Genomic DNA, 14,247 nt, shown 5'->3' with positions numbered 1-14,247 from the left:
GGAATTAGATAAAAACGTATTCTTTCGACTAATAGCTTGAATGAATTGAAAATAATTTAGAAATATTAACCCTTAACGGTCCAATGCCGCCATACACGCGGCAGAAATCAATAAAACCGTAAAATCTGGCAGGAAACATTGGAAGAATAGGCACGATCGTTTCGATGAAAATATGGACTGTTTATTTTGAAAGTGGTGCAAGTCCACTTTCTTTCGTTTCGAGAAAATTGAATGTTAGCAGATCTGACAATTAAAAAATATAGGTTAATTATGTGAATTATCATCATAATTTTAAAAATATCACTGTTACGTAGTAAAAAGAAATCCGGAAAGTTCTCGCTTCGTGATTTGTTCAATACTTCGAACATGGCTCGAGTCCGTCCCGACCATCTGTCAAAGCCTCGTGCTGCGGGCTCTCGAACTTCGCGCCGTCACCTCTCATTGGTCAGTGTTTTCCGTTAATAACTCGTAAACAAAGCCGCAGATTGCATTTTCGCAAAGGAAAAAGTTACTTCAAATGACCTCAGCTACCCCTCATTTTCGGCTGTTAAAATAATTGTAGAACACCCTGTATATATAATATTCTTCAACGAATTAATCACACTATGATCTCGTTGAGTAATCTCAGTCCCAGATCTATTTTCTCGAGGAAGGTGCTACGATCATGCCACACGTCTCTCGAAACAACTCTAAGAGAAACGCTATAAAACAGTCTATCAAGCACACATGTCCCCCGTTCTCCGGACAGCAGAACAAAGCCAAGCAGAATCGTCAAAGAACAATTATCCCGAAACTAAAAAATCGAACTCGGTCAATCCCCGGGCCAGTAGCCGCGGCGAATGTCCGGCGATCCACCCACGTCTATCAATTACAATCCTTATCAGCGTCTCCGAGGGACCGTGGTCCGGGAGAAAAAAGGTCGCAGCGCGTCGAACAGATGCAGGCCAGGCAGATGACCTCAGCTACTCCTCATTTTCGGCTGTTAAAATAATTGTGGAACACCCTGTATACAGACTTCGTCCTTCCTACCGATATCCCAACGTCTAAGGCAAGGGCCCGCTAGGATAGCCTTACTGATGAGTGCTCTAGCAGGCCCGGGACGAAACACCATCCCCTCTCCTTTTCTCACCCTAACAACACACAGAGCCCAAACCGCCAGAGGTTAATATAAATTCTTATCTCGGTTTATTTAGAAGAATTACGAGACTAAATTTATTGAGATCTCTTGTCGTTTTTATTATAGTGTGCTCTTGGATCGAAAGTTCGGCCAATCATTTTCTGTGAGAGATTCTACATAATTTCGACAAAATTGCAACGAAAAATGTGAAACCGGTTGAAATGGTCGGCTCGTTTTTCATTTTATTTTCATCTAGCGTAGGAACGTTAACGTGAAAGATTTGGAAAATTGGTCTAAATAATTCATTCAATAGAGGTTTCGGTTTCCCCTCAATGTCGTACGAAGACCAGGATCTTTGTGTAAATTTGCAAGAAAATGTACATATTTGTAAAAATGAGTAATGTCGAACGTTTACATAACAATTGACGAACGTGAGAATTTACACGAAAATCCGCGGTCTGATCGAACCTTTTTCTCCCACAGTTGCTATTTTCGATGTCGCTGTTCGTGCTGGGCAATGGAAAATAATGTCCATTGCTTCGCAGCGTCGCTCTGTCTCCCGAATTGTGCGAACGGAGGAAAATTGTACGCGGTTGCGCGGGGAATACAGCGATGATACGTGGAAGAGACACGCTGTAACCGGGATATTGTTAATTTTATGCGTGCATGAAACGTGCGCTTTGTGTGCGCTATCCAGGAGTAATCGTGCTGATATTTTATGGAATAAAGTAGATGAAAGTTGGCGCTTAATTGAAGAAAAATCCTTATTGTAACTCACTGTACCGTATAGAGAACGGGGATATTAAATTAATTAGTACACGTAAGTGCGACGTTTTTTGAGATCTAGCGAACCAAGATGCAACTCGGCGAAACCACAATTACAGCAATTATTAAAACATCGGTGCTTCCGACCAATGAAACCCGTGTCCTAAAAGCGTGCGTTGCGCTTTCCCAACTTTATGTGTTTAGGATGTCGGAACAAGGCCAACGATATCGCAGATTTCTAAAAGGGGTCGGGCCTTTTACAGTGTCCAGATAAGGTCGTATATCAATCGATTGCACGCTCGATTACGTGTATCGGCAAACAGTCACGAGACTTCCCGGCTAGATAAACCGAATCAATATTCAAGGTATTTAATCGGCTTTGATTAAATCTAGCTACAAGAACCGCGGTCACGCTTCCTCAAATTTATTGAATCCGTATCGGAGATTGTTTCCTTACGAGGAAACGGGCGATTAAACTTCAAGTCGATCTTTTTGTTTAATTATTCTATATAATTGCTGGCTTCCTTGTGGCCAGTATCGAACAATAATTCTCTTCCTTATTGCACGAAAGTGGAGAATAAAACTCGCTCCAATTCTGTCTTGTGCCTTTCCTTTAAAGCGAACCTTCTAGCGACCATTAATAGAATGAAACCATCTTGAGCTAATTAATCGTAAAACGCCAAGTTTTCGAATCGGTGTCATCGCTTTGAATGTATTGGCGATCCTTGTATAACTCGGCACAATCGGATCTCGATCGTCTGAATCATTTGACCGAAATCTTGCGCTGGTAACACGAACGAATAACAAGTTATTCTTGAAACAAATCAACCGCGTCGCGCATCACGATGCTTCTTAACGAATCTACCACAACAAAGACCACATAATACTATTAATTATTTATGGAAAAAAATGTATAGGTGAAACATTGGATAGCGAAAGAATGAAAAGAAACTAAAAACGTTGATACGTTAATGACAATTTATTGAAATTATTTAAGACAGAAACATGATTGCACCTGGCTGCAATGCAGAGAATTTATATTTTACATAAAGATCCTCGGTATACTAACAACAGTAGCTGATATCAGATTCTTCTTTACGAAGACGACATTACGTATCAGAATAAATATTCCAAGCTAATAAATGCCTACATTTTATTCAACGAAATATTTCATCGACTATAATTTATTTGCTGCCTTCGAACATCAAAATATGTGAAAATACTTCTCGATCAATCCGATAACAATAATGAGCCGTTCTCAGGTCAAAGATCGTTCAAGCCTGGTCCAATTCCCAAAGCTTTCAATCTCAAAACTAGATAAAGTCGCTCACAGTCCAAAACGCGACCCCTGAACAAAGAATCACCCTCTCCGGTACCAGCGTGTATCAATTATACCAATCTGTTCGACCATCTGCCTTTTCCTCTTGGTTAAACGCAACCCGGCGTTATGTCTCGCGAGAAAAGTCACGAAGAACAGGTGCAGGATCCGCTTATCCTAGCCGCATCGGACTGACCCGTCGTTCCGTTTCCACTCGACGGAAAAATCGGTGAACGCGGACGAAAAAGCACGCAGCAGGTGCGCCTGGGAGCGGATAGTCTGGATGCGGAGCAGGTCGCGCGATGAACCGGAGCCGCGCAGTGCGGCGGGGCAAGGGGCGCTCGAAAACGGTAAAAAAAACATTTTCTGACTGAAATCATACATTTTCGTAATTATAGAACACAACACTTAAATGCAGATGTTTGCAGATCAATTTACCGGCGTTAACAAGTACTTTACAACCAATGCAAATTGATCAATAACTAATTAACAACAAATTAACAACAATTTAACAAACAATTAAAAATTAATTTTTAGGCTTCACAGTTACATAGCTTCATAATTATATAATATTATCTTATTGAAACGGAACACTTAATGCAATCACTTTTTTAATAACGTTTAACAAAATTACTTTCTTACGTGCAGTGCCGTGAATTATGATAAATAAAAATCACTCTAGCTACTTCAATAGCACCTAGTGGTAGGTAGCTAATTTTTTGTTGCATATTAATACATATTAATCCATATATCCTACACAATGGAACCAATTAACATAACGAACCAATTAACCACTGTGTTTGTATTAAAAATCAACATAAGTCGTTAAAAATTTATACTACGAAAATGAAATTTTGTAGAATTTACATACATGTCTAGTACGCTTATTTCGATCAGCAATTAGTTAAATTAAGAAAGTAAGTGCACTGTGAACCACAATTTTATATTTCAGTAAATTTGAGGTGTTCACCCTCCAGTATTTTGATCCTCGCTATAACCTTAAACCTTGACACAACGGTATAGTAATGTACGCCACAGAAACCTAATTCGCGGGTCACTGTGCACTGCGCGCCGCTCGGATCCGCTCCGCTTTGTTTCGTGCCCCGGCGATTTCCTCGCGAATCGAGGAGCGTGAGTCAGCTCGCGATCGTCGCGCCGACGGGAAGGAGGACGGAGAAGACAAGGCGGGGTTCCTCGGGCCGAGTTTCCGAGAGCTGGCCCTCCTCGTCGTCGTCCTGGAGGCTTGCCGGATACGCGTTCCCTGCATCTGTAACGAGGGTTGCGAGCCGGTGGCAGAGCGTGGCCGCGCAACGCGCATAAAAGCGCGCTCGGTCCCCGCTCGGGCCCCGGACGGGCCGTATCGACGGCCGCTCGCGCTGTCTTAGCGGCCAGCCCCGGTACTTATCCAGCCCGGGGCATTGAAATGCAATCCCTCGCGCGGATGATTTATACCTCGCCAATGGCCGCCCGCGGGGCAGGATGTCGCACGTCCCTTCTTTATGTCTCTATCGTTCGGCTTCGAAAATATCCCACAGCGCCGCAGCGTGTTACGCTTGACACGTACGTACCAGCTCGATCGGCGCCACCGCTCGACTGCGCCGCGAATCCGAACGATCCGATGCAATCGTCGCGAATCCTGTCTTTTTTGGGTTCGCGAGGTGTCAATTTTAACGCCAATTTTGCGTCTTGGCTGCGGACTTTTCTGCTAAATGCCGATTGCTTCGAGCTGCTGCTTCGAGCTTATTTCTTAGATGTAGACCGAGGATCTTCGTGCAATTGCTTATTTTAGTTTGTCTATATTGGATTATCGCGTCTACTTAGCAAAAATGATTCAGCGTCTTCATTACCATTTAAAAAAAATAGTTAAGCAAGTATAAAATGTGCCGATGCTTGATCTCAGACTGTGGGCCTTAACCATAACAGTTCAGAGATCCGAAAGGGCCTCGGTGCACCTTTCGAGGTTTCAAAGTCGTACCTTGTTGAATATTCACTCGGTATAGTGATCTTTTTCACGTGCCGTCTAAGAAAGACATTTTTATACCAGCAAGTACAGTGTACATTTAATTTTAATCTTTGGATTGCCGGCCCGTTGACATATGAAGTCACTAATACCGTACGTATGAGGACAGGTAATCCTCTTTCACCTGACTCGAATTGTCAGTATAAATATTTAATAATAAAAATTATTATTATATTATTATTATTATATATTGTCTCACAAATCGGTCAGATGAAAGAGAACAACCTATTCTCCTAAATACGATACAATATTAGCGACTGAACAAGGCATCGTGCCGGCGGTGTAAAGGTTAAACCCATTTTCAAGATCTCCGATTAATTAATAGTATATTCAGTACGGACGGCTGAAGAACGCTTTGAAATCAATCAGACGAATTAAGAATAGAGCCTGCTGATTTTTCGCTGGAAAATTGAGGGCTTCACGGTCGAGCGGTCTCGAGCGTGAAAATACGATTACACAACCGTGTTTCCAATTCAGCCGAACTGGTCCCGGTAAGAATAACGGCTGGGGGAGGGCGATAAGGGAAAGAGACTTCGAGGCAGCGGATCATTTGCGAAAGATACGGTCGCGTAAAGATAACGAAAATAGTGTAACGATCCTTAATCCTGTGTAAAGAGAAACATTGTAGGCAAAGTACCCCCTATCCGTGCGAGCATTATCGTTAATAGGATTATCGAACGCCCGGCGCGGTATCCGATCGGGGTCCATTAGATGTGATCGGTGCCACGGAACCGGTCCTAGGAAACGCGAGGAAAGGATAAACGGCGTCGAAAGAACTCGATTTTCTTCGCCTTTTCGTTTCTTTTGCCTGTTCTTTCGTCGAGCCGCGCGGGAGCGAGCCGGCCGACCGGCCGCGGGAGGAAATCGTGGAGGCAGCAAATCGCATTGTCATGTGCGACTGGTACTGTGCGAGCGCGATATGCAGACTCGCATCACGTCTAGAACCCATAGTTAAGAGTTAGAAGCCCACACGGTAGCGAACATTGTTATTCAAATCAGGCATTGTCTCCTGGCCGGCAGATGCTAATTTTTCGGTCCCCGGTTATTACATGCTCGGCCGTTTCTAATGCGTTTGGATGTAGAGCGGGCTCGCCGCGCACCTTTATGAACCGTAAACACGCCGGGGCCCTCGCGCGTCCGGGGCCCGATCGAGTTCCTTTCGTCCCGTTAATGCGCGTCGACGCCTCTCGCGCGGATTTCACCGCGGACCTATCCGCGCAGCCGGGTGATTGATACCAAGCGCTGCACCCCGCCCTCCTACATAATTATGACGTTCCGATTTTAACCAGAAACAAAGGAATCGTTCGTTACGCGTTATCCGACTTTCTCCTGCCGTTGTCGGTCGCCGGCCGCGAGCTTCGCGGCGCGATCGTGTTCCAACGAAAGTCGGCTAATGCTGGAACGATCGTTTAGCGAAACGTTTGCATATCTGTAACTGCTTCGTGCACCATAATGCCAGGTGGAAAATAGAAATAATAATAACTGCGACGGGATAAACTCTTTGTTACAGTGAGTGAAAATAATATTGCGCCAGGTGCAATATTTTCACGGGAACCAAAGAAGAAATAATTCGATTATACTATTAACCAGGGTAACCCGATTACTGTAGAGTGACCATTTGCTGCGCCTTTAGTCTGTTTCCACGTATAATTAACTTTATATTTATCGAATAAGATATATTAAATTTTTCTATTCAGAAATAAACAAAATAAAGGAATAAAGAATCCTAAAATGCCTTACTCGATAAATATAAAGTTAATTAACGCCCGAAGACAAACCGAAAGCACAGCAATCGGTCACTTCGCATTAAGCGGCTTCAATTCCCTATGTGTTATAAAGTCGAAATGAAATAAGAACATACTCGTCTGCAGTAATTGCATACACAAGCGTCAACGCCGCGTCGCTAAAGTTTTCGAACAGCGTCGAAGCAAAGTGTCCCTGTCACGTCACTGGTGTTCGCTCGACTGACAAGTCACAACGTGTTTGATACCAAAGCGAGCGAGTTAGAACACCATTCGAGCGCCTGTAGCTCTTTTTAATTAGCGGCACTGAAATGAATAGCAGTAATTAGTTAATCAGTTTCGGACTGTATGGAAAAAAGGAGCCGTCGTATCGAAACGTGTATCTCGAACCGATTCGCAGGGGTATCTTTGTTCCTGCGGTTGCGTCACGCGAACAGCAACCCGAAATTACTACGGTCGCATTAAAGAAGCCGTTTTGTACTCTGTAATTAAGTGAAACGAGGTCGGTTACCGCTACGCGAGAACTCGTTTCAGAAAATTTGTAACAAGTGTCTGACGTCTTGGGAAATAACACGATTTCGGTCAGCAAATAGTCGTTTAATTACGGTTAGTTCCTTAATGGAGAATTTTCCCGAAAACGCTTAAACTCGATCGTTAACGCATCACTTAGTCGCGCGAGTGCTCGTATAAATTCCATATTTATTTATTGATTCTTATAAGGGTGAAACCGATTGATATACAAGGGATTAATAAATTCGACTGCGGTAAATGCTGCTATTTAAATATGCCGATATAATTAAAAGTGTTACATCACGCTTCAATGAGACAGTCGAGAACGCAAAAAAGTCCAAGGTGACACAAAAATTATGTTATAATTATAACATACAAGTTATCGGATCTAAATTTCCAATTCTGGTTTCTCTCGCGTTCAGTAAGAAGATATTATTAATTCCATTATTCCATTTATTATTTTATATAGAAATACCATATCGGCAATTTATCTCCTGCATTCGATACGAAACAGTTTTATTCTAATTAAAATGGAAATACAATTGTAGCCGTACAAATGTATTATTCTTCGTGATATCGGTGCGTGCATTAGCATACTTAACCCTTTCACTGCCGAACAAAGATTGTTGGCTAGAATTGTGAAAACGTTGTTTCCTTAATATCTCTAATAAATAGCAGATTCATCTCTTATTTGCCGAACTACTCGCACGGACACACGCGGACTCTTTGATCGTCGCTAAGAGGGTTAATAAGAAATAGTTTCCGATAGTCGCGAACGGCAGAGAAAATCAGCCGCGGAATTACGGTGTAACCAAGCGAGGAACAATTTCCCGAGAGCTTTCCTCTCGATCTTCTCGTGATCCGAACGTTCCTCTTTTTTTTCTTCGCGTTCCAATCAGAGATTCGCGCGACGAGAGGTCAAGCAACGCGAAGCACGCGAGCGGAGGCTCGGCGCGCAAGAAACGACGTCGGATCGTTAGCCGCGTAACAGCTTCCGCAATTACCAATTAATACGGGCGGGCGTGTATCGGAAAAAATATCACGGACATACCTGAGCGGCGAGCGCGGACCGGCACGGCCGGTTAAGCGTAACATAAGTATGAGCCGGTGCGAGCGTTATACGAGGTCCTCATATCGATGCGCAGATGTCTGACCCTGAAGTGTCTTCACCCTCGTCCGCGGCTGTTACGGTGTGCGTCGTTACACCGTGAAACCGGCAGCCGCGCCGCGCCGCGCCGGTCACTCCAGTCCGTGTGCCCGTCGCTCAGACGAATATAGTTTGTGCGTGACCGGGGCGGCAAGTGTCATCTGCTGATGCACGATCGAAACACGCACCGACGCACACCGAAGCCGAGCCAAGCCGAGCCGAGCCGGGTGTACGCGACGCCGGAATTCCATCGCGAATACTACCGTATGATAACCGATTTAACGCGCGTGTCGACGCTTACGAGGCGGAATCCGGAGTGAGGTGAATCGCTGCTCTCTCCCTCTTTCTCTTAACGGAAAGGTAAACAGTCCCCGAGGATACCTGACGGATTCTTCGGTGCTTACCGTTCCGACGGAACCACCAATTTTTGCAACTTACGCGGAACGAAATTTAACGATAAAATCGCACCGATCTTTTTTTACAGATCGAAAGTGTATCCTACAAATATCACGAAAGTGTAAACTGAAAGTGCTACCGAGACGTGATATGACCTTGAGAGATCAACGAAGAGGGAGGAAGAAATAAGGGCGCTGATTTTTGTTTCGAATTCAGTTTATGATAGAAACAATCCGTTTACTGCATAGATCGCAACAATTAATGTTTGCAAACGCTATCTTGGACGGAGGCTACCGCGTTAGAAAAATATGCGACAACTAAATCCATTACAAAGACGAACAAACCTTAAAGTCGATTTTCTCGGAAACGGAGCACCGGATAAAGAAAAACGTTATACCAAATTTTTGTTCTTATTTTTAACAGGTAGAATCAACCCCTGCTCGATTGTACTACGAATTCCGGCCCATCCTGTACATTTTGGAGTCCGCTTGATGTTGATCTTGTCGACAGGTATTCTTTTTATACCCCGAGTCAATAATTCTGAACGTAAGTGAAATTGCATCAATTTATTGGAGATTTATTCGATATGGCGCGAAACGCCCGATTTCTTCGTTTCCTAGCTGAAAAATTCACCAGTTACGAAGAATGCAGCCTCGACTACGAATTGTCTTATCGCATTCTTCATTTTTATACGTCAACGTTACGTAAAAGTTATTTCTTGCTGCTTCGCAACCCACTCTCTCGTACAATAACAATTGCGTACACGTTAATATAAAATGAAAAATATGAACACGACCTCGAAGGAAAGCTTAGCTTCGTGTCTCAGGTATTACAGGAAATGTGTCAGTATTCGAACGACGTCTGTGAAAGGATGAAAATACTTAATCGAATAGACAGGGATTCGTTCGACTGTCTAAATCACAGATCACGTTAACGGAAAAATCGTTGGATTCGATGGCCGGGGGCATAAACAATGCGTGACCGGACAACGAACGGATCGGCTCGCAAATCACTCGGTGAATATGATAATAAGTTTCAACTGCGAGACAATTACTAAACAGTTGCATTAAACGCAAGGTGGGGCGATAGTGGTTGATTTAGTGCAGCTTTAAAAGAAACACTACTGAAAACTGGCGATAACTCATACACCGCGGTACATTCGGGTATCAGTGTATATCATCGGGGGTCTAGGCGCAAAGGGGCCTATCCGGCTAATAAGGTGGCGCGATTGAAAAGTATAACGACGGGGAACGATGTAAAATTTCCGTTTTACGCGGTCATAAATATCTCGGTGCACGGTAGCTCGTTACAGTTTATGACGAACCTTCCGGGACAGTTACGGCCGACGCCAACGATATCACCTCGAATAACACGTGGGTGCGAGCGGCCATTGTTCGGAGGTGTCGCCTCCGTGATTTCTCACGGGTGAACGCGACCGGGTGGTGGTGTGTTTTCGACACGGTGTCGTCTCGTGGAAGTTTCCGAGCTTCGTGGATCCGAACGCGTTTCCGATCTCGCTTGGGATCGGCAATAAAAGACGGCCGCGCACGGCTCCGAGGCGTTGTTTGTCGAGGATAAAATTTTAGCGTGTCGCTGGCCGGTTGCCGCGTAACATCGGGTACACAACCAATAAAGTATCATTAGTGTCCGGGGCGTATACGCGCCACTTAAAGCCGATTGCAGGAATGCAGAAGCCGATACCGTCGCGTCGCACCGGCCGGCCCGTAGACCGGCGGTCCGACAAACACGTCTAACACCGTTAAGGACCAATTGCCACGGTCGGCGCTTGTGATCGCTAAAAACGTATCCTAAGCACACCGTCCGACAATGGACGATGATCACCTTTCCCCGTATATGCGTAACATTTGTGCCGAAACAGGTGCCCGCTCACCCGCTTCATCCAGCCCTCGGTCATAAAATCAGAATGCTCCGGGACAGGTAGGAGTGGATAAGATAGAAGCTTAGGGCACTTTCGTGTTTGGCCTACGAACGAATCACTTCGAGCTTTCATTTTCAGGTTTTATTGCGACCGTACGATGCCAATGGCTGGGGAACAGCCAACGAACGAAGCGATTTTATTTTTTGTTCTCTTATCTCATCTCCCCCTCTCTCACCCTCTTCCACCCTCTCTCTCTCTCTCTCTCTCTCTCTCTCTCTCTCTCTCTCTGCTTCTTTATTTTTTGTTCCGTTCTCGGTCACGTTTACTCGAGCAGTCCTCCCCACCTTTTTCTCGTCCCTTTTCCCTGTTCTCCATTCTTACCGACCGACCCGGGCTCGTACTTTACGATGTTTGACTTAATGTTATCGTTAATCGACGAAGACCGTTGAATTTACATCGACGATCCGCCGCCGATGGCATTCGATTCGTACCGAGCCGGTTAAATTTCTCGTCACTCCCGATCGGATAAGTTTCTGCGCTACCCTCTCCGCCTCTCTTCCTCCTCCCCCTCCTCCCCCGGATGCATCTCGCCACGAAGGTCACGTCGTCGTGTTTCGAGAGAGAACCTGCCGGATCGAACTCGCTCACGGGAGCGTATCAGCTTACTTAGTCGTAGATCGTGCCCGCCAGGCCTTGTTGCAAACATTTATTTTCTTCTTATTGGCTATGTACTGTCGATTTCTGGACTACCTAATCGTAAATCACGACCGACGGTACTCAAGTGGTGTATACCTGCATTCTTGAGTGTACACGCTGTAACACGGCGATCGGCGTATAACAGCGGCCGTATTATACGGTGCGCATGGCGGATGCGATAAGGACGATAAACGTGACATCGATATTAATAAATACCGGCCGACAGATTGGACGGCGCTCGCGCGATGCAATCCGTCGATCGCGTGACGCTGCTTCTTAATGATCGACCCAACGGCTTTACTTCGTGAAATTATTAAGTTATAATCGTTAATTGAGAAGTCACATGAAAGCGGCACTATCCGCGGCGAGAAGAATTCGATACGAATCGTAAATCAAAAATGTTTTTTTATTAAGTTCGAACGTTTATTGAAGACGTAAAACATCATCGTGGACATATCAGATACATGAAAACATCGAATATAAAGTAATACATAACGATAAACATTTCGATGGTAAACGTACATTGTATTGCTCTGTAAACAATAGTGCGATTTTTATCGTAACGTACCCACAAATGAATTAATTTATTTACTGCTTCATCATATTTGAATAATGTGAATAACTGTATATATAATATAAACTTTCTATTTCAAGACGATCGTAGTGCACGAGGTGATCCAAACAACTGACGAGTCTGTTCGCACATGACCGCCACGGAGTCTCACATACACATACAGCAAGTACCAACATAGAATAGTACATACAATACATGTCGGAATTAGAATCATTTGTACGCATGATATATTTGCTTTCTGCTCCGACATTTAATTTCAATAATTGTATAATAAGAGATCTAAAACCACTCATTTTAGTTGCTCCGACAGCCTGCCGATGCTAGAGCCGACGTCAGTCGCCTAACCGTCCGTTCGAGTCTCCAGCGCCGACGTTGCTCGTCTAGTGGCGCATCGAAGTCTCCAGCGCCGACGGTACTCGTCTAGTGGCGCATCGAAGTCGCCAGCGCCGACGGTGCTCGTCTAGCCGCGCTCGAAGTCGCCAGCGCAGGCGTTAGTCCCTAGTGCCTCCTGCGCAGCGCTGAGATCAGCACCCTACAACCGATATTACACCAAATATTCAATTCGAAATCTTCGACGTTCGTTATCATTCTCATCATAACATTAACGTTTCCGTTTTCGGGCACACATTTGCAACAAGCAATAATTGCTATCAATATTTAACTCCTTAAACAAAATGTGTCAGTGGGATTGAATTTCTCGTGGGAACACTTTAATCAGATTAGATTATTAATTGTCCATAGGATGTGATAGAAATGTAGGATGAGATAGAAATCGTTATCTTGATTGCAGAACTAATTCGACATAAAATTCGACACAAAATTCGACAGAAAAACACGAGAATGTTAAAACTGTGGATTCAGCGCATTTATGACAAAGTGAACGGAAGAAACACAAATACATAAAAATGCGTAAAGAAATCAAAATTATTGAAAGTATTTATTCTACATAAGAGTACGCTGTCTACTTACAAATTCTCGCTTACTGGGCAGCGTCGACTTTCAAAACCAAAAGCATCACGCATAAACCGTTTCGAACGATTAACGGAGCAACGCAGATCATCGATTAGAGATTCTAGTTCACGAGCAATCATTCGGTTATCATCGGGATCAGACTGTGCGAGTTGCGCGAGCCTGAGTTCGCTAATTAAGGACGAATCGTCCTCGACGTGGCTGGAGAGGATAGCACACCCGGGTCGTTTACAATAAATTTCACGGCGTCGCGAGCACGCTCGAAAAGCGTATGCCGAGGCCGCGTGTCTGCGAAGCCGGTGCGGCGCGGCGGCGTGCTCGTTCCCCAAGAATAGCGCGGGTTTTCGCCTCGCTCTGGCGAGCAGCGAGAGAGCGGCGCGCGGCAGGTCGATCTCGATGGTTGGAAAACGGTTTCAAGGTCCGTACACGAGCTTTCCGCGCTCGAAGTAACGAGGGCGCGAAGCGCGTCTCCGCGACGCTAGGCTAGGTCGGGGTACTTGCACAAGATATCCTCGTTGTACACGACACGACACGCCGTCGGCACGTCCGGACGAAAGGAAAAGTGTAGGAGATCTCCCGGATCGGAGAAGGTGGCCTAGCCGTGCGTGTGCACGCGCTCGAGGGAGACGGCCGTAGCGTCGGAAGAGGACCGAGAGCGAGAAAGAGGGAGGAGGAGAGGAAAAGAGAGGGGAAAAAAGAGGAAAAAAGGCCGCGAGATTCGCCTCGTTGGCCGCGTTGCCTGATGCCAGGACCCACGCCCGCATTGTATTTCGCGTCCAACTTGTCGTTCTCGCCCGTTTCATTGTGCCTCTTCCTCCTCGACCGGGCCCCTCGTCCCGCGCCATCTCGCGCCGGTTAGCCGAGCAAGCGGGCACCGGATTAGGTGGGCAGACGCGTATGAGTCACGGTGCTCGCGCTGAAGCAAGTGAGATTTTCTTGCGCGCGGAGAGTCGACGCCCTAACCCACATAAATCCGTGCCATTAGCTGGCCAGGAAAGGCCTTATCTCGCACCTTCTCGCTCTCCGTGCGCGGATCACCGCTGCGGAGAGAGGAGTCGAGGCTCGATGAACGAACCCGAGCACGACCGGGCCCACCCGGGCCTCGCTGCGGCGG

General features: G+C 45.5%; 1 long non-coding RNA gene across 1 annotated transcript; it reads right to left on the bottom strand.

The window, feature by feature from the left end:
* Positions 1–11,978: 11,978 nt before the first annotated feature.
* LOC117217475 (uncharacterized) lies at positions 11,979–13,978 on the bottom strand. Its single transcript, XR_004489565.2, has 2 exons — positions 13,134–13,978; positions 11,979–12,696 (listed from the first exon to the last, which is right to left on the bottom strand). It is a non-coding gene; the product is annotated as an uncharacterized LOC117217475 (long non-coding RNA).
* Between the last annotated feature and the right edge of the window lie 269 nt (positions 13,979–14,247).

This window comes from Megalopta genalis, chromosome 12 (assembly GCF_051020955.1).
Source record: "Megalopta genalis isolate 19385.01 chromosome 12, iyMegGena1_principal, whole genome shotgun sequence".
Classification (NCBI taxonomy): Eukaryota; Metazoa; Arthropoda; class Insecta; order Hymenoptera; family Halictidae; genus Megalopta; species Megalopta genalis.
This window is presented reverse-complemented; position numbering and strand designations above follow the sequence as displayed.